We start from the raw sequence: 13,458 nt of genomic DNA, 5'->3' as shown, positions 1-13,458 counted from the left end.
GAATTGGTTATTGGCTGCCCAAGAGGGCTGGAGCACTCTGAAGATGCAAAGTTGTCTCAGAGCTTCCCTGGAAAGCAGAAAAACGGAAATTTTCACTCCCAGAGCTGCAGACAGAATTGCTCTGGGCCAATTCTGCTGCCTTTGCTGTTTTTCTATCTCCTGTCTCAGCCTCTGGGGAGGGAAATGATTTTCAAGGAGAGGTAGGAAGTGCAGTCCAGAGGCTGGGATGGGACCCGCAGCAGTGAGAAAGGTGCCGGGTATTGGTGATGTCCCCAGCCCCAACCATGGGATAAATGACAGGAATTTCAGCTGGGAGCAAAGCACCCTCAGGTGGGGAGCAGGGCTGCAGCTCCAGTGTCAGAGTTTGTGGAACAGGGGTGGAGCGAGCCAAGGCAGCTGAGCAAGGACAGCAGGTCAGAAGCAGCAAAAACCCAACAGGCAATGTACAAAGTGTGTCTGAAGTAACTCAGGGGCCAGGTCTGGATGGAGTGGCCTGGGCTGAGTGCCTGGGAAGGGGGAGGGATCATCAGAAATAATTCTGGTTATTTGTAAAACTGGAGAAAGCAGCCAGCACATAGCAGATTAGTGCTGATGGAGCCTGTAGACTCAGGAAAATTTAGCTGGAAAAAAAGCATTTTAACCTCTTGATTCAGGTGTGTCTGACAAGGACGTGCCTGAGCTCAGGTTCCAAGGAGGCTGATAAGCTGAGTTGAGCCACAAAAGGTTTTGCAGGAGGACAGGATACAGGAGAGAAGCAGGTTCTGCTCTTGTGGCTTGTGACATATTACAGGACACTGGAATGTCTCCAGGGACTCTCCTGCAATCCAGTGTTTATGTGCCCCTGATAGCTGTAAGAGCTACATGATCCGTGTCTGAAATCCACACTGGGACAGTGGTCTGGAGCCAGTTTCTCCCACCTGTCTGTTGCTGGTGGCTGCTTGTGACTCCTTTTGCATCCAAAAACTCATGCAGGAGACACTCTGCATGTGTGGAGGATCTGACCAAAATACGTCCAGCACTGCTGGTTCTGCTGGAAACAAGCTACTGACTGCTGATTTCTCAAGGTCCCTGTGTTAGTGAAAAATCTATTTCTACTCATGGTATGCAAGCTGTTGTAAGCACTTGTTTTCCAAAGCATTTAGTTTCTTTTTGAGTGCTTTGTAACACTCAACTTGCAATATATTAGCAGTCAGCTTACAGTCAAGTTGAAAACTTGCAGGGTTTTTTTCTGGTAGTTCACAGATTTGGGTTTCTCACAGCTTTGAGCTTTGAGGTGCTGAAAATGCTTCATTGGTGCCATTTCTTTAATCTGACATATTTGGTTAATATGCTCCTGCACTAGTTAATGAATTCTTTTACTGCTTGTCATACAAATTTAACAGTATTTGTGTTGTTTTCCCATGGTTTGTGACACTATTTCAAATCCTTCAGTAATAGATCCTTCGGACTAGATACTGGCTACATGTAACATGCAAGAAGTCTTTCTAATTTCATTTGGAGTCTCAAGAGGTTTTAACTTACTTTTTAGGAAATCACTGGTAATACATTACTGTCTCATAATGGCCAGAGCATCCTGCCTTTTCTACAAGAGTCTCACATAATTTTTTTTCATTTAAGAAATTGAAATAAAGCAACCAGCCTAAATACTGACTAAAAAGAATAAACCATTTTGTCCTAACACTAAAATTTTACAGTGTTGGCACAATCTGTCTGGTACAAGTAGATTATCTGTCCAGTTGTGGATGGGAGGTGACTGCATTCAGTGTAATTAACTGCTGGTAGGGCTGGATGAACTCTCTGGATGGTGCTGATTCCTGTGTAACTACTTCACAAGAACAATTATTTTGCTTTTGGCTGGTATTTGACTGCACCAACTGACTGGCATGTGTTGGAAACTCCCTGGAGAACACATCCATGGCCCCAGAGATTTCCACCTGAGATATCAGGAATGTTGTGCTACGCTCCCGTGCTCCTGTCTGTAATGGGAATAATATCTAAACACTGCACACGCCAAGTGGAAAATGCTTTCACATTCCTTCTGTGAATTAGTATCAGAAATTAGTAATTCGTAACTCTCTGGGAAAGCCTTTAAGTTAATTCCTCTCTGCAGTTCATGACAGCCTGAGGCATTTGGTCCATCTGCTCTTAGCAGAGTCACACAAGTTGTAAAAGCTTATCTGGGGGTCCTTGTACGAGTGATGCTTGACCAATGGTAGTAATCATTTCATCCTCAGATGGTGGAATTTATTACTCAGCTCTGATATGACAGAAAAAAAAGCCACGATTGGTTTGTGGGGTTTCTTTGCCCACAAATTATTGCTTTACAATTCAGAGACACATCTTCTGAGAATCACTAAGGCCAGTTTACTGCTCGTGGTTTCCACTTGTGTTATATTATCTCTGCTCAGAAACATAACTGGCAGCAAGCTTGTGGGTGGGTGACATTCAAAGTCCCAATGTAGAGATGACATTTTGCACAAGTGCCCATGATTTCTGAGAAATAAGACCATTGAATAAACTCTATAACATCATCGTGGATTTCTCTGTTAGTCTCATTCTCACACTTTCTAATGCTCAGAGTGGAAGCTTTTCGAGAAAGTCTCATTCAAGTGATGGCACTCGGTGCTCTAACAGCTCAAAACTCTTTATTTCATTAAAAAAACCCCTAAACAGTTTAAGGTTTCAAAAAAGAAATCAGGCGTGTGTGTACACACTGCAGGTAAAGAAACTACAGTTTCTAATGACTGTCAAGGCTAAAATTAAAAACAGTCCTTCCACAGAGAGCACACACAGAGAGCCATGTGCTCCTTCTTGCAAGGGTGTTTTGGATATAAAGTGGTAGCATGGAAAAATAGATCATTATATTTCTGTCCTAGCCAAAAGAGGAAATAGAGGAGAGATCCTAGCAGGTTTAGAGCTCACAGAGAAACTCAAATGAACAGCCTGAACTGAGGCTTTGTGACTTTTTGACTTAGGATTGGGTGAACCAGGAGGGATCCATCATTGAAAGGATGGCTGTTGTCCTCCTGGTGCTTTTGTCAGTGAATCTCACCGTGATGGCCATGGTGAGTTTGCAAATTGTCTGGGTGGGCTTGGCTGAAAGCAGGGAAAGGCTGCTCTTCCAGTGCTTGTTATTCCATGGCAAGCCCTAATGCTCAGACCTGGGGGCACCACTTGGGTGGAACAAAAAGAGAGGCAGAAATATTCACAATAAAGAAAATTACATTCCTTAATAACATGCTTTCTGCAGCTCGCTCCTCTCAGGCTTCTCTCGTGTCTCAAGACAAAAATTGTGGTTTTGTGGTGGAGACAGCGAAGCCTGACTGCTGCAGAGGGGCTGGAGAGTTTGTGCTACAGTGGTCTGGCCTGTCCCCATCCTCAGACAGGGACTCATGAGCACGTTCTGGCAGGAGCCTGTGGTTGCTGTGTGCTCAGCAGGGCTGTGGTACCGCTTCTGCAGAGCATCTACCCCGAAACCAGGCTCTCCTCCTCAGATCTGCCACCCGCCAGTGTCCCTCACTGTCACTGTCACCCCGTGCTCTGTGCTACAGCTGCCTGTGGCCCCCTGGTTCCCTCACTGTCACTGTCACACCGTGCTCTGTGCTACAGCTGCCTGTGGCCACTCTGTCACTCACAGACCTGGACCAAGGTCGCTGCTGGCCCCAGGGCAGCTGGCATCGACAGAGGAGTTGTTAGCACGCAAAAGTCAGGCACGGTGGTCAGACACCATAAGGAATTACATGAATACATGGATGTGTCTGCCAGGCTTTCCACAGCCACGGTCAGCTCCCATGGCTCCTGCAGTCAGGGCAGAACTGCAGTCCTGATGGCCATGGCCAGGGTGTGAACAGGGTTTGATCTGCTCTGAGCGTTGGGCATTCACTGATTAACTCCATCTTCTGCTTTTTCTGGTTTAAAGAGGAGAAGCTGAGGCACTGGGTAGCTGATACCCCTGGACCAAGGCCACTGAGTCAGGCAGTGAAGCAGTTTTCATTCAATCCCACCAACAAAAATATATTTCTATGCTGTCGTTGTATGGAATGATGTGACAACCAAACCTGTTCAGTGATGAACTGGCACCATTGTCATTACTTCACATTTTAAAAATTTGATTTTTTGATGACTAGACTTCATCTATTTTCTAGCACAAGGACATAAGAAAGCGACTCCTGATTTTGCTTGGTTTTTTTTCCAGCAGGATGTTTGGCATGTGCCAGCAGCATGTTGTGTTTGATGACTGTAACATCTCTGTCACCACAAGATATGATCAGTGACCTTGCTCATCAGTCACAGATGATAACGACCTCAGATTTTATCTTCTGATGTGGTTTATTTATCTCAAGTCAAATCTCTGACATTAGAGTGGAGAGTTGATGCATATGATATTTATGGCCACTGACATCCCTGCTAAGCCTCTCAGCTCCAGCACTGCATCACTTTATTTGGGCACCTCCCTGGCAGCCTGTGCATCTCTCCTCTGTGCATTGCTAGCTCAGGCAGCAGCAGCAGCAGTCTGCCTCCTGCAGACCCAACCTCCTTCTGGGCTCAGAAACGCTGCCCACAGTCAGATCACTTCTGATCCCTCGTGTTAGAGCTTGTCTGGCTATCTCAGGTGTCCCAGTGTGGAGCCCGTGCAGAAATAGTTAACAACGCTCAACTCTTGATGCAGCAGTGCTGCCTTCCACAAAACTTGGTATTTGTACAGATCCTGAATAAATCCACTGGCACCTGGGATGCTCTGAGCTCCAGCGTGCCCCGGCTCTGCTGTGATCAGTGCCTGAGCCTGCTGGGGTACAGCCCTGTGCCTCAGCTGCTGGGTGGGTGTGCTTGGCACTGTGTGGAATCATGAAATCCTGTCTGGCAGGGACAAAACAGGGAGAGGAAACCACCAGCCTGTAGCATTAACAAAGAAGCTGCCTAAGAGACAGAGAATAAACAAAAAATTATGTGTTGGAGGGGTGGGCTTGCTGGTTTGGGACTTTTTTTTGTTGGGGGGGGGTTGTTTTTGTTTGGTTTTGGGGGTTTTTTGTTTCTTTGGGTTCTCTTGAATTATTATTTTATTTATTCACTCTTCTAGCTATTGAAAACTGATTGCTGGCTGGGAAAAGGCATGCTCCCACACACACAGCTATCTGTCTGCTGGGTTCAGAGATGTTTAGCAGTTACAGTTCAAGGGTTATAGGGAAAGTAGGGACATCCCTTGCAGGACTAGGCACTTTCAGGCATAAACCCAAGACTCAGAAGATCAGTGATTGGAGATGGAACATGTTAGCCAGTACTCAGTTTGTTTAAAAGCTGTGCAGTTACTTCCCTGCAGCATTGATCTGCTGCCCCCAGTCCCCCTGAGCTGTGGTGTGACATGAGCTGCCACTGAGTCCTGCCAGCTGTTACATGGCCCAGCTGGTCCATACCAAGGTTCCTCCTAAAATGCTGCTATATTCTTGGAATACTCTTCACTCTGAGCCACATGGGAACCAACCCACAGAGCATTTTTATCTTTTTGGACAGCATAGTGTGAGTTCTGAAATGTCTTTTGCTGGCTGAAACATTCCTTGCTGTTGGAAATAAGTTTTCCCCAGTAAATTTTAAGGCTGCTCAGCCGTACATATAGTCCTCTTTAAGTGACTCTAATTTTCTCTTGTTACACAGCTGGGTATAGAGGCCATTTCACATCAGCAGGAGGCAGGAAACTTATTCCCTGCTTCAGGTTGCCTGCAGTTTAGGTGGTCAGGTAATGAAGTGCAGCTGAGGTTTCCTAAGGCACCCAGGGAGTCACGATGTAAAACAGAGGAGCAGGAAGAGAGGAGGTTGGTTTGGTGGAGCCAGTTGCCAGGAATTTTAGGTAAGTGCTGTTTCAGTCTTGTTGGGGGTAAAGCTGTATTGGAAAAGCTGTCCAAAGTCGTCGTCTGGTTCAGTACTGTGCTTTCTTGGTTGGTTTTTGTGTGTTCTGGGAGCTGCAGGTCCTACAGCTCTGGGTTAGAAATACTGAGAGAAAACAGCTGGGGTTTGCCTCCTTGAGGGAGCTGCTTCTGGGGCCATCCCTGCTGATAAAGGTGCATGGAAACATCACTGCTGTACTCCAGCAGAGGCTTGTTCTGATGAAAACAACCTGGTTGTGTGTGGTTAAATGTGTGAAACATGAGCTCTATGGGCAGGTGCACTGTGAATCTTTGAAGCTGAGTTACTTGTAAGTGTAGCGGGTTGAGTTCGAAACTGGGCGGAAACACCAATTAAGTGTAGTGGTTTTGGTTCAAAATATTCATTACTTACTTATTTTCCTTCTGTGAGGTAAGAATTAGGAGAAAAGCAAAGCAGGCACAAACCTTAAACAGTTGCCGTACAATGAAAGAGTTTTATTACTAATAGAATTAAAAGTAAAGAGAAAATAACAAGAAATTAAAGCAAATTCCCCCCCTCCCCCCCCCTTTCAGCACTTCTCTCCTTTTACCCAACTTGCACAAAGGATGACAGAACATGGGATGTTAGTCAGCGTTCCAGTTCTTGAAAAGTCTCTCTCTTATGCTTAAGGAAAAAAGGGTTTTCCTTCAGTTGCACGTGGTTCCCAAACTGCCACCAACAGCAGACCCGCCCAGAAACAATCAATCTGCTGTGTGTAAAACATCTCTCCCATGAAAAATCTCACAGTTCCTTCACACTGCAAAACATGGGCCATCACATGGGGTTATTCATCTTTTTAAGGATAAGTTATTTTGGCCTGCACACAAAGGCTTTCTTCGCCACAAGTCTCTAACAGCCTCTCACTACTTCTATATAGCCTGGCATAGGCACTCTTCACAATCTTCACAGGCCACACGAGGATTCTCCATCCCCCCATGTTCTTCAAATGGATTAAAGAGACAAACAGTTTGTGGTATTACAGTTTCTTACCACGGCATGCAAGAAGGTTTTTTAAGCTCCGTGCGAGAATCGCGGCACCGCCCTCTTTTCTCCCGTCGCCATTTCCAGCTCTGTCCCACGTGACTCACTTTCCCTTTCTCTCTGACTCTGAAGCCGCCGTGTTGAAGGGTGTTCTTGTTCAGGCTTTACGGTGGGGAAAGCCTCTCTCCCTCTGTGCTGCTGGCTGCGTGGTGTCCTCTTCAGTTCAGCACGAAGTGTGCTGGCTGCAGACAGGAGGCTCTGCCGGCTCCCGTTGACTCCGCCGGCTCCGCATGGAGAGGAGAGGGACCCGCCTGTCCCCAGAAGCCACGCTGGATGGGTTTAGCCGTGTGGCAGTCCATGGCTGGTGTTAGCCGTGTGGCAGTCCATGGCTGGGTTTAGCCGGGTGGCAGTCCATGGCTGGGTTTAGCCGGGTGGCACTCCATGGCTGGGTTTAGCCGTGCGGCAGTCCGTGGCTGGTTTGAGCCGTGCGGCAGTCCGTGGCTGGTTTGAGCCGTGCGGCACTCCGTGGCTGGTTTGAGCCGTGCGGCACTCCATGGCTGGTTTGAGCCGTGCGGCACTCCATGGCTGGTTTTAGCTTTGTGGCACTCCATGGCTGGTTTTAGCTGTCTGCGGCTCTGGGACAGTCCCCCCCCAGCGACCCAGTGTCCGTGCCGCAGTGTTGGGAAAGGGGGGAAGGGGCAGTGGCCCCGGCCCGGCCTGGCGGGGCCTGGAGGCTCGGAGCCCCCCCACCTTCCAGCAGTCAAGCTCGGACAAAAGGCAATTCCCACCTTTCTGTGCAGTTTAAATATGTAAATTGTGAGAAGTGTCATTAGTCTAAAAGACTGTCCATCAACTCAGGTTTAACCCACTACAGTAAGACATCCTGGGAAGAGTGGGAGATGTTCACAGCTGCATCCTCGGGCTGCCTGCAAAAGGCAGGGAGTGCAGGTGTTACCCTGCTCTGAGGAAGGTGCAGTGTGTGCTGGGGAAGAAGATACTGGATGCTCTCAGTGTCCCCAGGACATCCAGCAGCCAGAGTGGCCCTGAGCTGGCGTTGTGCTCGCTCTGGAAGTGCTCTCAGCTGAGCTAGCAAGTGAAGGAGGGGATGTCACAACCCTTTGGAGCTCTGCTGTGGTTTAGTTGCTGCCTCAGGTGCAGCGACTTGCAGCTTGTACATCAGCTGGCATCTGTCCCCAGACAGCACTTTCTGTCTCTGTGGCTGCCCTTTGTCTAAGAGGGCCCTAAATCAAGCCCCCAGGATAGTTGTGGCCTTTTCATCTATGTTGAAAGACTTTAAATAAAAAGGCAGTGCCTCAGAAACTCAGCTCTGCATTGTGAAGTTTTCCTTAATATTTGTGCTGGCAGCGTGTTTCCTCAGGAGCAAGTTTAGTTTGTAAGAATTTGAAGCTGCATTTTTATTTTTTGGTCTCTTCCTCCCCACTTTTGTGTCTTTTTGTTTCCTTTGATTCAAAACAGGATGTGTCTTCAAAAACCACAAAGTACAACAAGTGTTAGCTCTGAGGTGCTTCAAGTTACTACATCAGATTATGGTTAAAACTGCCTTTAGCACTGTCAAACAGCCTGGCCAACTGAGGGGCAAGGAGGAGAAGGGTTGTGACTTTGGAACTCTTTTCAGCTAGAGCAAAAGGAAATACCAGTCTAAAAGAAGGAAATCCCTGCTTAATATTCTGTGGCCTCAAACATCTTTTTTTACATCTGTGAAAGCACATTTAAAAGGCTTTTAATGGTGCATGCTGCAGTAGGAGTTGGCATCAATGCTTAACAGGAAAACGTGATCACATAGTGGTGTTTAACGGTGTAACAGTGTAAAGGATTTTATTAATATCTGGTCCTATGCTTTGATTAGACACCACTTGCCACTCCTCTGGGCATACCCATTAATGAGAGAGGGAACTCCCTGGCTTGATAAAAACAGGCCGTTTTAGGAACATGGAGAAAGACACAGACTGTTCCTAAAGCGTGCAAAGAGGCACCAGGAAGGATGCTAAAGCAGAGTAATGAGCCAGCAAGGTCCTAGAAAGGACTCGCACAACTCCAGCGCACAAAATAATTCTCCGTGTCGAGGTCCAGCCCATCCCAGGAGTGCAGCGTCTGCCTGATCTGTCCCTGAAGCCTCCTGCTGGTGGCATCGTTCACAGTCTGCGCTCGAGTTTCATTTCCCTGTAACTCGTCGGAGCTGACACTGAGCTGTGCTCACAGCTCAGCCTGTCCCCAGGAGTGCCAGGACAGCAAAGCTGCTCCCTTTCCTTGGCTAATCTCAGCGCTGGGGTTTGGCCCAGGTCAGGGACCTTGAGGTGCTGCTGCCTGAGGAGGGGGCCTGGCAGTGAATCTGGTGTAGAGCTGGTACAGCCGCACTAAAGGGTTGTTACGAGAGAGATGTTGTTGATGTCAGTTTGTGACAAATGAACTGCTTTGGGAATGATGTTTTGTTGTCATAGAGCATGGAAATGCATCATGTGGAGGGGTTTGAAAGGGGAACAGGGTGAAGGGGGAGACTGGTGAACATCACGGTGAGGAGGAGTTTGTGCTCCCTGGCTGGCAAAGGGAAACAGAAGCTGATGGTTGTGCTTTTGCCTGTCAAAATCCCTTCATTTTAGGCTCTTGGGTAGAGTGTCAGCCTCTAGGGCTTTCTGCACGTACACACAGACGTGTGTGGGAGTGAAGGTGCTCTCCACATTCCACGCCGATATTCCTATCAGATATTCATCAGAGGAAGATTCTCATCTGTACGTTTTGTATTATTCAGGCTTAGAAATATTTCAGTGACTTTCATGTTGCCTACAGGATTTCGATACCAGGGATAAAACAGGAGGCTCTTTAATTTTCTACATTTGGGATTTCTGCTTCATTAAAATTCTTTTGAAGCTAACTCCTAATGATAGATCTTTAGCTTTGACTCTTCCTCCCAGAAAAAAGCAGCTCAGAGCTGCAAGCAGATGATCCCACTCCAGAGGAATCCCTGCCATCTCCCCATCAGCTGTGGGTGGAGGATGCAGGTACCTGTATTTCTATTCAATATTTGCCTTACCCCAAAGGGTCTGCATTTAGTCCCAGCATGAAACAGCTTCCACGCACTCCTCCAAGATAAAAATAGGGGAGTATTCTCCTTTGAGTGATTCTTTCTGAGACACCGTTAAAAACCAAATTATTGAGCCAGTCTGGACTGAGTTTTAAACCATCGATATTTGGCACTGATTTTTACACACACAGTTCTGGTTTGATTTGTTACATTTGCCTGATTTTTCAGAGACTTTGAAGCACTGACTGGCTGCTTAAAGAGGTGTTTCCATCCTCTGCAAGGCCAGTGTGCTGTTTGCTGCCGTCGAAGCCGGGTTAGAGGCACATAGCATTGGTTCCAAATCTATTGAGAAGATGGTAATACTTAAGGTGCTGTGGGTGGAACTTCTGGGTCCAGTTTACCAGCCTGGCTGGTTGAGGGGAGAGAAGAGCAGGGTTATTACTTTGAGGTTCATTATACCTGGAGAAAAAGGAAGTACCAGAGGCTGTTAGATGGAAGTTGGTACCTAATATTCTGTGGGATCAAAAATGGTTTGGGGTCAAAATTACATTTAAATTGTAATTACTTTATAATTTATAATTATAAGTATCATTTACTTATAATTGCTTTACAAAGGAGCATGCAGAGCTCCTGAGGAGGATCCCTCACTAACAGATAAACCAGGATGTTTGACTTGAAGAGGAAGTCACAGCATCCCTGTGTTCAAGGGGATCAGATTGTTGTTGCCTCTTGTGCTCCCTTTGTGGACCCAAGGAGAGCGAGGGGCAGCAGAGGGGCTGGGGCAGTGACAGTGGGTAACCCTGTGTGATATTGGGGTGGCTGGTGTTTGTTTCCTAAGCACCAAATGCAATTCAACTTCCTCTGTTCTTCACAGGCTTTGGCTGGGGCTGGCTGTGGGGCTTTGCATTCAGCTTTCCAGATACTATTTTTGTTTTTGCAAATTTCCACCATTTCTGGCTTCTAGGGGAAGAAAACCCTGAAGCAGATAATTCTCTGATAATAAACAGATGGATAATTAAGTTATGGCATTTTTGCAAGCTCCCTTGCCATGAGGAATCCAGCCTGGGAAAGGCAGCAGGCTCGCTTTGCCAGCTCTCTGAGGAGCTTTGGGGTTGTTGCTGTAGTTCTTAGCAAAAATCCTTCTAACTTCTACTTACATTGGTGTCTGCTGCAATTACATCCCACAGGCTCTGCATTAGCAGATCTTGCTTCAGATTAACCAACATGTTAAAAAAATGAGCCGGGCAAGTGCTTTTAATGCTGGGTAGTTAGAGCAGGTTGAATGATTTGATCTGAAGAAAATGAGAACTTAGAGCAATGCTTATTTTACATCACAGGAAAAGACAGTAGCTCAGTAGCCTAAACTGCACATCTTCAAACCCTGCAGAGGAGCACCAGAGTCACAGAGCTGCTGAGCTCCAGCAGTGCCATTAAATCTCCTTCCAGCCTGCCTGACGTGTATATTTGGGAGCTGGTGCTGTGGTTGGGTATGTTTATGGAGAAAGAGTTCCCACAGACCCTTTCCTTTCCATTTCCTCTGTTTCTCTGGTAGATTTTCTGGTACCAGAGTCTCAGCAAGGAAGAGGAGTTAATTTCTCATAGCTGAGGGAAAACAAACAAATCTTGGGCACACTGTGGTGCTCCTCTCTTTTGAACATCTCCAGCTGCTGAACTGGGAGCTGAAACTGAACTGTAGACACCTGGTGATGTCCAAAATCTCCTGCAGAAGGGCTCCTGCCATGGAGGAGTTGCCAAGCTCTTGTGATTTTTGCCTCTCTTGTTAATTGGAGTTAATTGAAGTGGGGACCAGCACAGTGCTGCCTCATGTGCCGTGGTCTGAGTAGCGACTAGAAACAGCATGACCTGGAAGGTTCTGTCAACCTTTCAAGAAATGGGTGCGAAAATGAAGTTCAGGAGATGTGACTGAATGTGTGATATAATTGAACTGTACTTTCCTCTTGCTGACCTTCAGTTGTCTTCAAGGTAGGAGTGAACCTGCGAGGCTGCTTCTAAAACCCGCCGGAGCAGCAGGATGTTGGCAGCACAAGATTAAAAAAAACCCCTGATAAATAAAAGGAGCTGGATGTGTCCTACAAACAAACCTACAGCATCCCCTGCTAGTGCCTATTCCTCTCCCTGGACCGTGACAGGCAACCAACCAGTTCAGGTGTCCATGTCCATGTTGCAGAGCCCAGTTTGGACTGGTGGATCCCAACCCCTGTGGTGGAGTTTCTTTTCAAAGCACTGGCAGCAGAGCTGGGAGCATCCCAGCAATGCTGGCACGTGGAGAGAGGGGTGAAAATATTGCAGCAGCTTCAGTGCTTGTACTCCTATCAGGGCTTTCATGGCAGGGCTGCAGAATGGTTTACGCTGAGCTGGAAGAGTGTTGTTAATTAAATAATTAGCTGTTTAAAATGTATTTATTAGGGCTTAACAGCCAGGCCACAGATATGCATCAATTACAGAGCCACAATATCTGCAATAAATGTTTTTCACCCCATAATCAAATATGGCTTAATTAGGCAATGCTGAGAGAACAGTCATAATAAATAGAGTGGGTAAGACTTGCCTTTATAATTGAGATTTAATCAGCCAACTCTTGTATGTTCATTGAATAATTGATTATTCTACACATTTATCAAGGATTAAAAACTCAGTGGTAGATATGCAAATCCTCTCGTATTAAATACATCTGAAATTCTCAAATAACATTGAATGCATATTAACATTTTGATTAAATCCGAATGACAAACACATTGTGGATCTCGTGCTTGCCGTTGGCTATCTTGTTGCTATTTATCATTTATTTTTTCCTCAAGCTAAATTGCTTGTGGCTCTTTAAGAGGATAAAGGAGATGGACAGAATTATGCCAGGGGGAGTGAACTGGGAGATGGCACCTTGTGCACTCTGGGATGAGCAAGCTAAGCCTGGATGGGGCGGTGGGAAAAATTTCTACCCTGAGCAGAGCAACCCCAATGAGGCAACAAAAGCCTTTGGAAGATACGGTAATCCTCCATGAAGGGTTGCTGTCATAATTAGTGCTGTGTGTGAGAGAACAGCAAGGTTCAAATGGCCATGGACAAAAGCAGAAAAACCCCCAAACCAAAAATAAATTAAAAAAAAAAAACCCAAACAAACAAAAAAGAGCCAACAACAAAAAAACCCACCCCCTGTGCCCCCCCCAAAACCCCAAACAAACAAAAAAAGCCCCAAAAATCAAACCCACATGCAGCAGTGGTGGTGTTCCTGAGGGACCAGCTCCCAGTGGGTTCAGTTGTTGCTGGAGAGATGCCACCCCTGCAAAGCCCATGAGAAGCTGCCCTGGGCCTGCTGGGGAGAAAGGAGAACAGAGAAAACTTTCTCCAAGGGAAACAGGTTTGCCTTACTCAAGTCAAGTTTGCAGATTTTTTAATTATTTTTTTAGATGTAACATGAAATTGTGGTTGGTAGTGACAGCTCCTGTCTGAAGTGGCATCTGGGTGGCAGATTAACATCTCAATTAAAAGTGAAAGCCCAGTTTAGGTCACAGGACTGCACC

Source organism: Corvus kubaryi, unplaced genomic scaffold, assembly GCF_017639235.1.
Source record: "Corvus kubaryi isolate FWS band 111438036 unplaced genomic scaffold, C.kubaryi_AGA036_p1.0 37353, whole genome shotgun sequence".
Taxonomy (NCBI): Eukaryota; Metazoa; Chordata; class Aves; order Passeriformes; family Corvidae; genus Corvus; species Corvus kubaryi.
This window is presented reverse-complemented; position numbering follows the sequence as displayed.